We start from the raw sequence: 16,809 nt of genomic DNA on the forward strand, positions 1-16,809 counted from the left end.
TCAGTAAGGTTAAAGATTTGGAATAGTGACGTAGTGTTGATTAAACGCCAAGGCACATAGCCTGAACGCAGATTTTGTAACGTCCAGCCAAGCTGTACAATAGAACGCAATTGTGACTGACCATGTTGTAATAACAGTAAGTCTTGCGATAATATATCGATTGCTGAAGACACAATGCTGTCCAATGAAAATATTCTGGAGGACAGAGTCATTAACCCATTGTCCACTACAGAAAGTGATTTTTCCAAATTAATACGATCAATTTCCCGTATTCTTTCTGCTGTCTCAATTTGAGTAACCTTCCAGGCCTCATTGTATGCTGCATATACAGAGGCTGCTATGAAACGCTTATGACGCTTTTTGTGTGTTCCCAGTATGAAATCACGCAAGTCAGCACCATCAGTAAGTAAAGTTAGGTGTTGCTTAATTTCAGGCAGTGTGGAAGTTTGTAGCCATTGAAGGCATAATTTGCCCACACTGTAGGTTGTTATTATCCCTGGGTGATGTCTTTGGGGATATCTAGGGTCTGGCCTGGTCATTTTGAAACCCTGTGTTTTATTCAGGAATCTATCTTGACAGTTATTTGTATCTGTGGGCCAGATCAACCATTGTTTCCAATCAGGATGTGTTCTGTTTTGGTTAAGTATATGGTTTATGTCTATTCCTTCATCTGTATCAGAGTTATTGCTAAACATTGTTGGCTTTGGAATAGATAGGTTATTTAAATCTTTGATTTTTGCTAGGCCAAGACAGGTGGTTTGTTGAACAGTGTCATTTAAAAATATCATTTGTTCTGGGATCATGCAGGCTCTAAACAAAGCTTCTATACCCTGTACTTGCCATTCTTTTGTACCCCAAACACTTTTCAAATCAACATTTTTGTCCCAATAATCAAATCCAAAAGTATTCATTTTTTCAAAGAAAGAATCTGAATATATCAATTTCGTGTTGGTTATCATGGTTTTCATCCCTGTCTTGTTTGACAATTTGTAATAAAATGTTTCAGCATTAGTTATGTTAAAACCTGAAAAATATGAATATTTGTCATATACGGTTCTAGAGCTCCCTTTTGGAGGTGTAGCACAATGTTCCCATTGATTATAATTTAAAACATTTCTAGGTTGTGCAGATTTATGCAAGAAATGGTTACCATAATGGTTATAGCAATACATACTATCATAATTTGTAGAACCCTGCAAATAATCATGTTTTGTAAATTTAGCAGACATTACTAAGTCAGACATCATATTGTTAATACTTTCAAAGTCCCAATCATCAGCAAATGAGTTTGGTTTTGCAAAGTCACTCAAAGAGATCTTGATTTGGTGTGGATATTTCAGGATCTCGACCGGACCATAAATTTCATAGTCAGTGTTGTCCCAGGCTACCCCACCAGGTATTGGAATTGCTGTGAAGTTGGCTGAAGAAAGTTCTGAAGAAAGTTCTCTTTTCTCGACGTGTGAAGATGTGTGTGGTTTGAGGACCAAGTTGATGTTCTGACTTGCTGTGTCCATTTTAGCATATTTTCCCTCAATGAAGCGTCCCAAAGTAAATACCATGATGAGCCAAAGTATGAGGATAAATGCACCAAAACCCACCCAAAATTCAATCCATGGAGAAATCAGATATGTTTCTTTTAGTTGTTTCAAAAGTTCCTTCGCTTTGTCTTTAAAGGATTTTGATGATGTCTGTGTCTTTTGTTCGCTGAAACCGTCAGAGGAATCATCGAAGTTGATGAAGTAACCGGATGCAGTTCTGTCAATTGTTCCAATTGGTTCAGGATTTTTGTTTCTTGCATTTTCACTTGGTACTTCTGTATAGATTGGTGTGTCTCTACTAAATGTCTTTATTTGGGTTTTCAGAGGTCTAAGTTCTATTGCCTTGTTGCATAGTCCTTGTTGTTCTTCTGTAGGCGTTTCGAATGTGATGAGCCTCTTTGATAGGACCTCTGTACTGGTAGCAAACCTTGGTGTTCTGCTACTTATTGGGAGTCCACTTGGCCTACTGTTTGTTATCGGCCACATGTTGTGGTTTTACCAGGTCGATGGATACAACTCGGTTCTCCTTTTTTCCAGCAAGTGGCGGTAGTACAACTGATCTTGTCCCGTTGACAGACAAGACAGGAACTGCTTTTCTGTAAGAAGGCCCAAATTCCTTCTTTACCGCGATCTTTTCCCTGACTAGATCCCCGACTTTTGGAATCCAGACAGGTCTTGCTGGGACAGGTGGTGATTCTTCAGTGGTTGTTGGCTGTTGTTTCAACTGTATGTTGCTCAGGTCTTTTCTTGTTTTGTTTAAGTCCTGCAAAATAGCCAAACGGTCTTTGACATCAAAGGTTTTTTCTATTACCACTGAAGTCTGACTATCAAGGTCAGAGATCAACATCCTAGTTCCGAATAATAATTCGTACGGACTGAATCCCTTCAGAGAATTTCTTGGCAAGTTATTTAGACTACGTTGGACACTTATTAGATGTTTGACCCACCAAGCTCCCGAACCTAGTATCCTTTCTATTATAGATTGCTTTCTGTCTTGGTTTTTTCTTTACACCATCCCATACCCTCAGGAAGGAAGTGAGAAGATTCCCGCTGGGCTGTGCTCATTTGGCCATTCTTTCCCCCCCCTGGCTGGATTGCCTGAGAAAAAGAAAAAAATGGTCGAACGTAGCATGCTCTTAGCGTATATGCCATTTAGACTCGCAAATCTTGTATAACAGTCCGGACGTCAGCCGAGTGCTGTGGATCTACATTATAAGTGGGAACTAGCCTGTATATGTTAATCGCAAGCCATTCTTTTTAGTGGAGATGTTATCTGCTTTGATACGACGAGGTATTAAACTGCTTCTCTCCCCACTGCGATCTCTGTTGCAGTTTGGGCAGTTTTTTACAAACATGGTGTAGTGCAGGCTCATGCCTGGCCACCAGTACCGTGATTGTAATTCTTCCAGAGAATCTTTTAATTTAAGGTGTCTGTGACCCTCGCCCATGTGTGCGTCTGCGATTAACAAGTTTCTCCTGTCCATGTTTGGAATCACTCTATCCCCCACTCCAGGGATTCGAGCAAAAGGGACGGAGTTTGCATCGATTATGTATGTATAATTGAGTGGATAGTTGATCGGTAACGCTGAGCAGTCGCCTTTTGATGACGTTTTCACCGCCAGCAATGTTTCGCCGTCAATGTATTTTAATGTACGCTTTTTTCGATCTACGGGAGCCGGTTTAGTGGCTGCCGCTGCGGCTGCTTCAGCCAATGAATTCCCTACAACGTGAACGCCATCACGCTGATGACTCAGTGTATGTATCACGTGAGTCTTTGGTAGTTCTTTTTGTAAAAGAGCTACTTGTTCCCAGAGCAGTCTCTGCTTTATTGGTGCATCTGTGTCATCTTTGTAACCGTTCTGAATCCATGTCTGCAAATCCTGGTTATATGCTTTGACGCAGAAATATGAATCTGACACTATAAGCGTCGGGAATTCGCGATCCGCATTATCTAGCGCCATTTTCAAAGCTAATATTTCAGTTTGCAGTTCTGAATTAGTTTCTACTGAGTGTGTTTTTGTTAATAGAGGTCTTAGTTTACCTCCGTGCCACACTTCTTTTGTAATCTCACATGTGGGATTGTATGCATGTTCTCCCCAAACGGAGGGTTGAGCATGTCCGTCTGTATAGATTACACAGGCGTAATGTCTTAGAGGCAGAATGTCGATTGGCAGAGGATACGTTTTTTCATATTTAAGATTTTTCAATTCTTCTAGTTCTTGATCAAAGAAGTAGTATACTTTGTCCGTTGTGATTGAATTTACCCATTGCAACCAATCTGGATCCAATGTTGTTGTTGGTAAATTACACGGTGTTGTTAATGCCTCGAAGGCTGATTCAGCTGTTCTGACTGTGATATGTCGACCATCAGCTATGTCTTTTTCTCTAGCTATTGCGGTTTGAACTGCTTGAACCATTTTTCCTTTGTTGCTGAATCTCTGTTCAGCTTTTGTGTACAAATGTGATTTGAATGCAATTGGTACCTTTTCTCCCTCATTAGAGGTCAGGTATGTGTATCCGCATTTCCCTGGGATGACTCGGATCACAAGGTTGCGTGTATTATCACGGGTTTCTAATTTTGTTTTAATTAGCATGTCTGTTTGTAAGGATCTCAAAATTTCTGTGTGAGTTTGAGTCCAACTGGATCTTTTAAAGTCTGGTTTAATTAGATCGTAAAGGGGCTTGACCCTTTCTGCGTAATTAGCAATGTAAGTTCTTCCGAAATTTAGGAAGCCTAGAATTGACTGTAGGTTTTTTAGTGTTTTAGGAGCTTGGATTACGGCACATTTCTCTAGGAAATTGTCTGCCAGGCTTTTGCCTTCACTTGATAACTCATATCCTAAGAATAGGACCGTCAGATGGGCAATTCTGGACTTTTTGAAGTTGAATTTGTAACCCTCTGCAGCGAAACCAAGTATTATGGTGTTCACTCTTTTCAAGTGAGTTTCCAAGTCATCATCTGTTAAGTAAATGTCATCGACATAAGATAATGCTTCATCATCATATTGTTGTAGTAATTCTGTTACTCTCGCTGAGAATACCCCCGGGCTATTCTTGTACCCCTGGGCTAACCGACAGAATTGTTTTTGAGTGCCATTTACTGAGAATGCAGTTAAATATCTGCTCTCTGGTGCTATGTTTTGACAAAAGAATCCGTTGGAGATGTCCAAGGTTGTTTTGTATTTTTTGCGCACTATGTTATTCATTAGTGCAGCACTGTGTGAGTTTTGCACTGCAAAAGTTTTGCAACATGTGTTAAGGTGTCGGTAATCCAAAACTAGACGGTACGAATTGTCTGGTTTGGAGACCGGAAACAAAGGATTGTTCATTTGTGAGGTGCAAGTTTCAATCACCCCTTGGTATTCTAGCTGATCTAGTATTTCATTTACTTGTTTTTTAGCTTCTTGCTTAATTGGGTACTGCCTTTGTGCAGTTGGTTGTGATTTTAACTGGACTTTGTGAGGAGGAGAATCCTCATCCCATCCTACATGATTTTTATATAAAGCAGGTGCTAAGGCCACTGCCCACTTTCTAGCAAGTGTGTATTTTTTATGAATCGGTATTTGATTCGAGAAGGCAGGCATAATTACTTCTTCGCCATGAGGGCACTCCCTGACAAACTCTGGTGGCCAGTCTTTTTCAGCTAGAAGGATGTCATAGCCCTTGGATAGGTTATCCCAAAATAGTCCCCTTATTTTCCTAGTCTTATCTCCCTCTATACGTAATGTTATCTCGTATATTTTGTGGGGCTTGCTAACTCTGGTATCTGCAGTTTCCACTTGAAGGTATTCATTCGTGTCCACTGTCTCCAGATGATTCATAAGGACTTTGCGAGCTATGCTCACCTCTGCTGCGCTGTCTAGCATTGTCTGAGCCCACTCTCCGTTTTTCAATTGTGTCCTCAGTATTCTCGGCATTGTTAACTACCTTGATACTGGCTACCTTCTTTTTTGGAAATTGTGATTTCTTTTTCAGTTGAGCAGGTTCCTTGTCTTTGGACTTGGCGTGCTCTTCTGATCGTCCTCTTCTTTCCGATTTCTGCGAGGAATTCTGAAAAGATTGAGAGGGACGTGTATCAATGTCTTGATATCTATCAGGTTTTTTAATATTATCCCTATTTCTAAGGTTATATCTATTCCCAGAGGGTTCACTCTGAGGTGACCTTTGTCTCGGGTTTGGAGATTTCTCTCTTCGCCTAGGAGACCTTCCTCTGGACTGGAATTTCTTTTCTTTAGGATTGGATTGTTTGTTCCCATCCCAGTTCTTTTTTGGTGAATTATTATTATTATTAAAAAACATTTTTTCTGGACTTGTAGTCAGTTGCGGTTTTACTGGTATTCCACCTAGACTATCTCTGCCTAGTTCTTCATAGGATTTTTCTATGATTCTGGCAATTTCAGCTGGTTGGTCTGCTATATCTGTCTCTTTTAACCTCTGGCGGATCGCCACGTTTGCTGCTTCACCCTTTATGTTGGCTAGTAATATAGCCGAGACCTGCTTGAAGTCTTTCAGTAATTTCATACCAAGAGTTAAAGCAGGTTCTGGACCATATTCATCTTGAATTTGTTTTAGCACATCTGGTATCACCGAAATGGATGGGACACCGTGCGTTTTTGTGTAGATGGAAGCAAAGACTGTACCCCAAGTGTCACAGTCCTCAATGTGTGGTGCGATTCCCATTGGGAGACATATAGTCAGAATCCTGTGCTTTTCTAGCGGGGTGGTGTCAGGAAACACCGCCTCTATTTGGGTAATTTTCTGTGCCAACCAGAATGGTATCTGTTCCCTTTTAGCTGGAACCTTACCTAGGCAGGATTGGATGTTCTGTGGTGTAATTTTATTTGTGTTCCCCTGGTGAGGGGTCAGCTGTGGAAGTTTAATCGCAGGCTGAATTGTTGAAGACCGCATTACATACTGAACTAATTGTCTGTGAATTTTTAGTAGTTGTTTTAGCTGTATTAATAGCTCTGGTGCAGTCATCTCGTCGATGTCTGGATGTGGTGTGTATCCGGCTAAGACCGGCCACGTTGCTCCTGGTCTTCCTAAAGGACCGAGCCTTGTAATGTGATTATTATGTTTTAGGGCGCCATCAAATAAGAGCAAATGCTCTTGGAATTTGAGTGGTACTTCCACCTCCTCGAAAGGAGTGTACGTTTCAGGAGGTTCCTCTACTTTGTAATAGTGGAAGTACTTTGTTACAGCATTTGCTGCTGGAAAATGTATCCATGTATAGTATACCTCTGTCTGCCGATATTCGTGTGCCTCAATTACGAATATGACTGTGCCACCTCTAGGTGTCAGTCCATTTTCTATAAGTTTTAAGGTTATAGATCTCCTTTTGGCGACCTGGATGAGTATTATATCCGGGTCTGCTGTTTGCATGGTAGCATCAGCATCTGCTATTTCAGTAGCTAATCTAATTGCCTCTCTTTCTCCATCACTGTCTCCCATTTTACTGACAGGATGGTATTATTTTTATTTGCAGATCAGGTTTCTTTATGGAAACAGAGATTAGATGCACAATATTCTGGAACTGTTTTATCCTTCAACGTTGACTAGACCAAGAACCATACATAGGAGTTCCCTCCTGCGAGGTTTTGGAGGATATAATAACCTTTCACCCACTCCAGACGTCTTTGGAGTATTTTGGAAAAAGGGGTCTGAGTGAGAAAGCACGACTGAGTTACTCTAAATGTCTTACGTTAGTTTTATCGCCCTTTCCAAACGCGTTGGGCGCCATGTAGTGTAGTTCCTATCTTCCCAATAGGCTCTGCGCATTGGAATAGTACCTACAGCAGTAAAGGCCTAGGCCAGACGTTAACTAGGTCTACTACTGTCGATACTAGACTTAATTTTTGGGTTTGCCAGCTAAGCTCAGAGTTCGCTAGAAACTTTCTCGAATGTTCAAGGAAGGATTAACTTCCCTGATTAGACAAGAAGGGATTTAGTTTCTGACAACCATAGAACATGACAACTTTGCTCTCCCCTAATCAAGAGTCAATCTCAAGAGTCGTGTGAGCACAAGGCAATTATTTTACTCAGTCAGTACGTGCATTCTTAGTCTCATCAGAATGTAGAGAAAAGGAAGAGACGGGCGTGTTCAATAAAAGGTGTTATTTATTGATCAGTCTCTTTTCTCGTACAAGAGAAATGGATCGATATTTTGCGATACTTATAGTTAAGTAAAGTGCATACATTAGAAGCAATAGTATAAAATAATATTGTAAAAACATTGATATGGTTTCTGAGCCATATGATGTTTAAAATGATTAAAATATATTTACATACACATATACATTTGACTAAACGTGCTCAACTGGTGTTTCTAAATACGCCTACCCCGTGTACCTGACCTAAGTCTAATGCGTGGGCGGGAATAGAAGGTTACAGTTTAAGTTAAGTTTGTTTTTGCCAAGTGAATAACTAAAGAATTCTCTAGGAGGGGTTATTCAGTTCTGTACCTGGAATTTAGGATGAATGAGGAATGGTATCTCTTTCTCTGCTCTCGATATTCCAGGCTGCCTGCGAGGGCTGCCCAGAAACGCCGGTGCTGGGTCTCTCGGCTTGAGATAGCAGCGCGTCTCTCAGCGCGTCAGGAAGGCGGGGCTGCTGCCTGCGGGGTCTGCTTCTGCTCTCGGCTTCGGCAAGTATGGCTGCTCCGTCTTGTCACCACGCGTGTGTTTTGCATAGGGCAAGATCGGCAATATTTATACCTTAAAGGTGCCGGGATTGACGTAAGGATGGACATAGGTACGTCAATAAAGATGTCATACGACTTGCTCGTTAGCACATTCTTTACTAAAGTTCTCTGTGAAATCAAAACAATGGCCGCACGGATTATCCAGGTTGTCATAGGTTTGATTTGTTATGAGAACGTCGTATGCCTTATCAGGGGCTGGAGGAATATCGCTTGTCTAATTAGATCTCAAGCGTTATGACCTAATCAGATAACACGTTCCTGTGCCGTAGTGTGACTGCGTCAGATAACGGTATCTGCATCATGGGGAATTTCTTGCCTCATGGGCTGACTGTTAGTTAACTAGCTAGGTAGTTTAACCAGAATAGGGTCAGGAATAGGGGGATCGATTCAGAACCTATAGAAATACACGACACCTTCTGATTTTGACACAATTGAACGTATTATTACAGATGAAAACTATTGTCTCTTCATCTATCCCCTCCGTTAGGTGTATTCAGTTTTTGCATATGATGTTGCTGAAATTTCTGTCTCTTAATTTACCCACTCCTTCATGCGCAACATCATTTTGCTTTGAAATGAGTTTGTAATCATTTGGTGTTTGCTGATGTGTATCTCTCCCTTTGTGAGTTCATTTGCAACTGTATGCATTGAGCAATCCGCATATAGAAGATAAAGCTTCATAACTTAACCGAGGGTCTGTGTTTATTTCAGTTAACCGTAGGATTGATTTAGGAAGGATAATCATAATCATCAACTATTCAACTAATTGGTCCATCGACTTAATGGAAGGAAAGTTGATTAATTAAATTGATAGGTGTTCCAATGACGTTTTACATGATTCGTAGAGAAGAAAAGAAATTGAATGAGACAAATTGACCCAAGTGCATCAGGGATTCTGGGTGAATGTGTATGGGCCATTGAAAATGTACAGATTGAGTATTGATCCCTGATTAGGTATTGACCTTGCACTGGATCAAATGTCTTCTTTCATTGGTAGGGGAAAGAAACAATGGCTACAAACTTGACTATGCTTTTGATGTAAGCACACCAGATAATTGAGAGAATGTGTCTTTAATATATATGTCTAGACATTTCATTTGACAAGTCTAATGGGTCCAATAATGGGTTATGATTGGGACAGTTTATATAACGTCCTGGTGTGCAACCTTTGAAATTACTAGAAACATTCATCCTAATATTAATAGATATCACCAGTTAATTGTATGTAGAACATTAGCCTCAATTCAAAACCAATTACAGTTTCTCCAAGGTAGTATGTGCACAATGTCTCTTTCTCTTTTTTTAACTTTTGTTTCTATATATTTATATATACTCTCTGTCATATTTTATCTTGTTTAATGGGGTGATTGGGTTGAAGCAAGAGTTTGTTCTTTAGAATATTTGATTTTGTACATCATACCCTATCTTTCGAATACATGCTAGATAAATCCTAAGAGATGCAGTGAAGATAAATAACTCCGCGTACTGCTTGTAGAATGTTTTAATGCATAATTGATAAATCCAAGTGCAGAAATTCTCATTAAAGAAATTGGGAAAAGGCGCTTGAGAACAATGTTATACAGTGTGCTTTGTCTACTAAAAGGCTAATCTCTACATGGTAGGCAGTTGGGCTTTTAGAAAGTTGAAAATGTATAAAGTGAAGATAAGCCTGTTTATGCAGTGACTGTTTCCCATTTTCACAGCATAAACAATGTGGCTTTCTTACTCGACAAGCTAAAGTAAGTACACTTTAATGTTGATTCTGTAGCTTTAGTTTGGGAAAAGTACAAGTTCCATTCAATGACTATTTTTAGAATGTATTATAACCTGTGAAGTTAAATACACTTGAAGCATAAGAAAAGTGAATTTTTGAAAGACACTGATCTCAAAGCAGAGACCATGAACTTGCACATGACAGGATGGGTAACCCACCTCAAATCAAGAATGGCAGTTGAGGAGGGTCCACAAACTTCACTAACTTGAAAGGGACTACGAGGGGGAGAGAGAGGGTACTTGAGCCTTTATACTTTAGTGAAAGAGGATGCTTTAGACAGGGGTCATTGCCTGGGGCAAAGGAATCTTTTGATCCTGGGATACACTTTATCCTTCTTGGGTTCATTCATAGTGGAAGGGGGAGCTGATCATTATCCTAGACACATCCCTGGTTGTGTAAGAACCTCCCTTTAGGACAAGAAGATTCTGCCATGTTGTATTTAACTGAGCCTGCTGCATTGCTGATTGTTTGTAATAGGTCATACAGGATGTGATAGAAAAGAGGGATGGGCTGCCTCTTGGGAACATTTTGCCCATTGGTTAGGGAGTTTCCAAGAGTCACTCCAACGCTCTGGCTAGTGAATTGGATAATAATAATTGGTGATAAAAATAACACCTCTACTCCAGCTTCTCAGAGCACGTCTGGACCTTTAAGTGAACAGAAGGGGACTGGACTTGCTATCTGTGATATAAGATGGCGGCCGCCAGCACCTCCACTTGAAACCCGGGGCCGAGACGTGAAGCCGCGGTGAGCCGCGACTCCGTACTCGCAAAAAAAAACTGTTTTGGGCACCGGAACGATTGGGGAAATATCTGGATGGATGCGGGCGTGCACAGATGCTGGCAGACCTGAGAACTGGCCCCTGCAAGCCGCGATCGCTTCCCCGGAATGCGCTCATGGTTGAGGCGAAAATGGCGATGTAAGCTCCGATGCGGAGAGAGCTCTTGCAGACACCCCCTTGGATGGCTTGCTGTGGGCGCCCGAATGAGCGGAGCAGAGGCGGAAGCGAGGTGAGCTGCGACGCGGGTTTGATTGTGGCTGCTGCGAGGCTTCAATATTGATCTGTGCCTCGTTAGCCCCGCGCGCCTGACCTTAAGATGGCGGCCCGATAGCCCGAGGGAAACACCGCATGGATGGCTCGGGTGAGGGTGTCTTCTGAACCTCTGGGGTGCGGGATCTTTTAACTACTCAGGTGCTGGAGTCATAACACACCTCCCCTACTTCACAGACAATGTGATCCTGTAATCCCAAGGCCCTTCGGTGAGCATCAACATCTGGAGATCACTTATTGTCCTCTCCTTGCACGTACTGCCCTCTGGAGAGACCGCCACAGTACCTTTGCCTTCGGGTACACAGGTGTTGACAACGTTCACTACCGAGCACCAGCCGTCTGACCCTACATATCCCTGACGCGAGGCCTTCCATATTCTCATGATGCGACGGTCTGCAGCCTTGAATTTAGTGCTAATCTACCTTCGCAGTCCCAAACGCTCTGGGGGCTGATCCATATGCCGCCTAAGTAGGCGACGGGCTAGTCTTTAAACAAGGTCTCAGACTTCTTACCGAATTCTGAAAAATGATCTACACTTCGATGAGACACAGGCGCAGCAACAATAACCCTCAAAAAGCGGATCGCCTGATCATGCTCAAGGACTACAAACCCGAACTACGCAGTAACATCAGTCGCGACATCAAATCCTCAATGGATCATCTACCTTCGGCCTGGTCGGAGCGGTGTCGTCCCTGCAGCAAGATGTGGATTTGGTGGGCACCAGTATCCTTGACCTCTTGACCCAACACCAGGACCGCGATCTATAGCCCACCAGATCCATGGGAACTTCCTGCCGAACTACCTTTCTGCCTTCACCTGTCCTGGCCCTAATCCCCACCCTGTTTATCGCCTCGCTCTACTCCTCTCCACTTTCCTGTTGCTGACCTCTGCCTTCACCTGTGCCTGGCCCTTAGTCCCCCCCCCCCTGTCTATCTGTGAATTTTTCCCTCATCATTTGAGATCTAGCTACTTTGTCTGATGCCTGATGGAGCTACCTAGTTTAGCTATAGGGGAGACAGGTCGGGGATTCCCTCCTCAGACGTCACCTACCCAGTCGGTCTTCAGCCAAACTTCCTTTCGTCTCTCCTGTCGTCTCTTCCCGCATCCTCCCTCTATTTTTATCTCTCCTTCTCTCCTCTCCCAATGTATTGAGACTGAACTATTTTGTCGAATGCCCGATGGAGCTACCTGGTTTAGCTATAGGGGAGATGGACCGTGGACTCCCTCCTTGGTCGTCACCTACCCAGTCGGCCGTTAGACAGACCTCATTTCATCTCTCCCTGTTGTCTCTTCCCCTATCCCCCCTATCTCTCCTTCCAAGCCCCCTCCCCTCTACGCTCCATTTATTTTGCCCTCCATGTTCCTTTAATTGCTTTTTCCATTGAGACCGAGCTATTTGGCCAATGCCCGGTGGAGCTACCTGATAGCTATAGAGGAGATAGGTTTTGGGACTTCCCCCCGACCGTCACCTAACCAGCCGGACTTTGGACAGACTTTCCTTTCGTCTCTCTGCCATATCTCCCTCCTATCCCTTTACCCTTCCCCCTTCCCCTCTACACTTCAATTATCTCGTCTTCAATGTCTGTTGCAATTGTTTGTCTAGCAACTGATGTAAATTGGAACTGATGTAATCTTGTAATTGTAATTTTTGTGGAACCTCATGTAAAGCGCTCTGATACCTCCGGGTCTAGCCAGCGCTATATAAAACTCTTGAATAAATAAATAAATACATGTGTGGAGAACTGAAGGGCTATACCTGCTCCAACTTAGAATAAGAAGTAGACTCCACTCCAAAGGTCAGTTGGCTAATCTCCTAAATGTTTACAGGGGCGCCACAAGCTGCAAGAGGCCTTCTCCTAAGACTACCACTTAGATGGTGGCAAATGGACCAGGACTAGACTATGCGAGTCCTGTCCCCTAAGTGCTGTCCCTGAGGTCATGGGAACCTTAGAAATGACCATACGAGATGATCAAAAAAACTGGGAAAGCTGTGACTTAGAAATATTTCAATCTCTGCAGGACTAGGACTAACCACTTACGACTATACAATATGACAATACCCCTCATGTTAATGAAAGAGTATCCCTTTTCCAAACACTAAATCAGACCCTAAATCAGAAGGTAAAACTTTGACTGGGACTATCAGCTTGGTGATTCTAACTTGTACTCCATCACGGTCAGCCTGAAATTACAAACAGTGACTTCTGATTGTCACTTAATGTTTCTTGGTGCTTTTTGAATTAAAACTGTAAAAAGACATGCCTCAGGTCTAATTTATTGAATTTGAGTTGATTTGGTGAAATTGTTCTGGTGTTTTTGTGTTTGTGACTGTTTTAATGTTGCTAAATATGTTACACATTTTTGCTAAGCTATGCCTGTCTGGTCTGTGTCATAGCTACCAGAGGTTAAGTGCAGGTTTGTCATATTGAAACTGTGGGCCCGATTCACAGAACTAACTTAAGACAAAATCGTAAACTTACTATCATTTTGCTATTCACAGAAGGCACTTACTCATTTCTGTATTCACAGAAGTTAGGAGTCCTAACTTTAGGGCTCCTAAATGCCTTCTGTGAATACAGAAAGTCTTAAAGTTATGATTTTTCTCAGTTTAGGAGTAGTAAAGTTAGGACTCCTAACTTTAGGACTACTAAATGCCTTCTGTGAATACCGAAAGTCTTAAAGTTAGGATTTTTCTCAGTTTAGGAGTCCTAAAGTTAGGAAATGTTACTACTCCTAAACTGAGAAAAATCCTAACTTTAAGACTTTTGGTATTCACAGAAGGCATTTAGGAGTCCTAAATTTAGGAGTCCTAACTTTACTACTGCTAAACTGAGAAAAATCCTAACTTTAAGACTTTCGATATTCACAGAAGGCATTTAAAAGTCCTAAAGTTAGGACTCCTAACTTCTGTGAATAACAAAATGAGTAAGTGCCTTCTGTGAATACCAAAAGAGTAGTACGTTTAGGAATTTGTCTTAAGTTAGTTCTGTGAATCTGGCCCACCGTGTTTAATCTGACAAGATTTTGAGTTTACATCCTCCCCATTTTCTTGCAGTTGTCTATTCATAGAGGTAAATATAAATGTGTATATGTATTCACGTGCATATTCACAACTACACCTAGGTGTAACTCTAAATGTTTTTGTTATTGAGCCTTTCAGTGTCTAGACTTACACCTAGGTGTAGATATACACGTCCCCACCCCTTTCAATCAGGGTGTAGCAATACCGACTATGCTATTTATGACTCTTGTTACTACAAGTAACTTTTTGCCAATATTTTATGTTCTGCCTACTTGGTGGACATATCCACCAGCAGAGACATCAGAATGCAGAGAACCTCCACGACAGAGAGGGTGGCATCCATCACAGAGATGAGGATGTCAGAATGAAATCGAATTGGCAAATGTTATTCTCATGACCTGAATATCACACACTTGACACCATTTCTCTTTAAACCACATAAATGCTGACTGCATTCTAGGTTCTTGCTTTTTTTCCCTCGGACTACATGAATCTGATGCCACTAGGAACTACATTCAGCCTTCAGGATGCTGACAACACTAATAGGAAGAGGAATTTTAATGATGAGGAGATATCCCTTGTGGTGAACTATAACCAACTACGGGATGGGCCTGTTTTCACCCTCTGTGGAGCACCAAAGTACATATTGTGGCAGGAGGTCACAGACTTCGTTCATTCTTTGGGGGAGGAGGCACCACTATGCAGGACATGAAGAAGAAATGGCAGGATGCGATGATGTGGGTGAAAGGAAAGGTCTCTAGGATTCAATTGGCAAAAGCTATTCCTAGAGATGTGCCTGGATCCCAGCTCCATCTTACCACCCTTGGGGAGTTTGTCCTTTCCTATATGCATCCACACTAGTTATATAGGCTGCCTGCTGCAGAGAACTCTAATGTTATATCAGTCTATTTTGGTTGTGTTTTCATTTTATTGCTGTTAAATGCTGCATAAATACTTTACACATCCCATCTAAATCAAGGCTGATCATGTGTGTGCCAAGTTACCAGAGGGTTAAGCTCAGGTTAATTTAGTGACTTTAGTGGTTCACCCTTGGAGACCTTGGAGAATTTGATAGCCTTTTGATCCACTAAAGCGAGAACTACCTTCTGGATGATAGTTATCTCGGCCAAGAGTCAAATGGTGCAGCCAGGACAGATAGGGAAATTTAGTAAGGCTGAGCAGTGGTTGGAACACTTTAAGTCCATTTACAATCTAGATCCTTGTGGGGAGTAGCCATCAATTGACCCTCATCCATCTTATCCATTTTCAAACTGGTTTGAGCTACAGGATGTCACAGCTGCCATCACCTCAAATCTCTGGTTAGGTAAGGGGCCCAGAAAGGCTGCAAGTCAACTTTTACAAAACTGACATTGCCTTCTGGGTACCAGTTATTACCAAAGCACATGATTTACCTTGTTCTACCAGACTACCTCCTTCTTGGAATGCCACCATGATGGTATCAATGTTAAAAAAAAGGCAATAAACAAGATGCCTGCTGCTACTGACACCTCTCTTTGCTAGGATCTATAAGGTGGTGGATAAAATAGGACTTCACTGAAAAATGACATGGGTTGGGGAATCCAAAATGTTATCTGAAGTACAATATAGGTTTAGAGAAGTTCAAGTTCAAGTTCAATAATTTGTATAGCGCACTACTCACCCAGAGGGTCTCAAGGCGCTTGAGTGAGGGTGGGTGTATTATTTATCGAATAGCCAGGTTTTTAGTTGCTTTCTGAAGGAGAGGTGGTTCTGTGTGAGGCGGAGGTGAGTGTGGAGAGAATTCCAGGTTTTGGCCGCTAAGTAGGAGAAAGATCTTCCTCCCATGGTGGATCTATTAATGTGTGGGATTGTGGCGAGGGCTTGATTGGATGAACGTAGTTGGCGGGTGGGTGAGTAGAAGGATAGTCGTTTGTTGAGGCATTTGGGTCCAAGGTCGTAGAGGGCCTTGTGTGCGTGGGTGAGGAGACGGAACGTTATTCTCTTGTTGACGGGAAGCCAGTGGAGATCTTTCAGATGACCGGAAATGTGAGCTTGACGGGGGATGTCCAGTATGAGTCTGGCTGAGACGTTTTGGATGCGTTGGAGTTTTTTCTGTAGTTTGGCTGTGGTTCCGGCGTAGAGGGTGTTTCCATAATCTAGTCGGCTAGTGACTAGTGCGTGGGTGACTGTCTTTCTTGTATCGGTGGGGATCAGGCGGAAGATTTTTTTGAGCATGCGAAGGATGTTGAAGCATGATGATGAGACGGCGTTGACTTGTCTGGTCATCGATAGGGAGGAGTCTAGGATGAAGCCCAGGTTACGTGCGTGATCTGTAGGTATGGGTGCTGTGCCCAGGGCCGGTGGCCACCATGAGTCGTCCCAAGCCGAGGGGGGTGATCCTAAGATGAGGACTTCCGTTTTGTCCGAGTTTAGTTTTAGACGACTGTTCTTCATCCATTCGGCTACTTCTTTCATTCCTTCGTGTAGATTGGTTTTGGCGGTGTTAGGGTCTTTGGTGAGGGACAGGATCAGCTGGGTGTCGTCGGCGTAGGAGATGATGTTGAGGTTGTGTTGTCGCGCGATGGATGCGAGGGGACTCATGTACACGTTGAAGAGGGTGGGACTGAGTGATGACCCTTGTGGTACGCCGCAGATGACTTCGGTTGCCTCTGATTTGAACGGGGGGAGGCAGACTCTCTGGGTTCTTCCGGCGAGGAACGAGATGATCCAGTCCAACGCTTTTCC

This window comes from Lissotriton helveticus, chromosome 4_1, assembly GCF_964261635.1.
Source record: "Lissotriton helveticus chromosome 4_1, aLisHel1.1, whole genome shotgun sequence".
In the NCBI taxonomy this organism is placed as follows: Eukaryota; Metazoa; Chordata; class Amphibia; order Caudata; family Salamandridae; genus Lissotriton; species Lissotriton helveticus.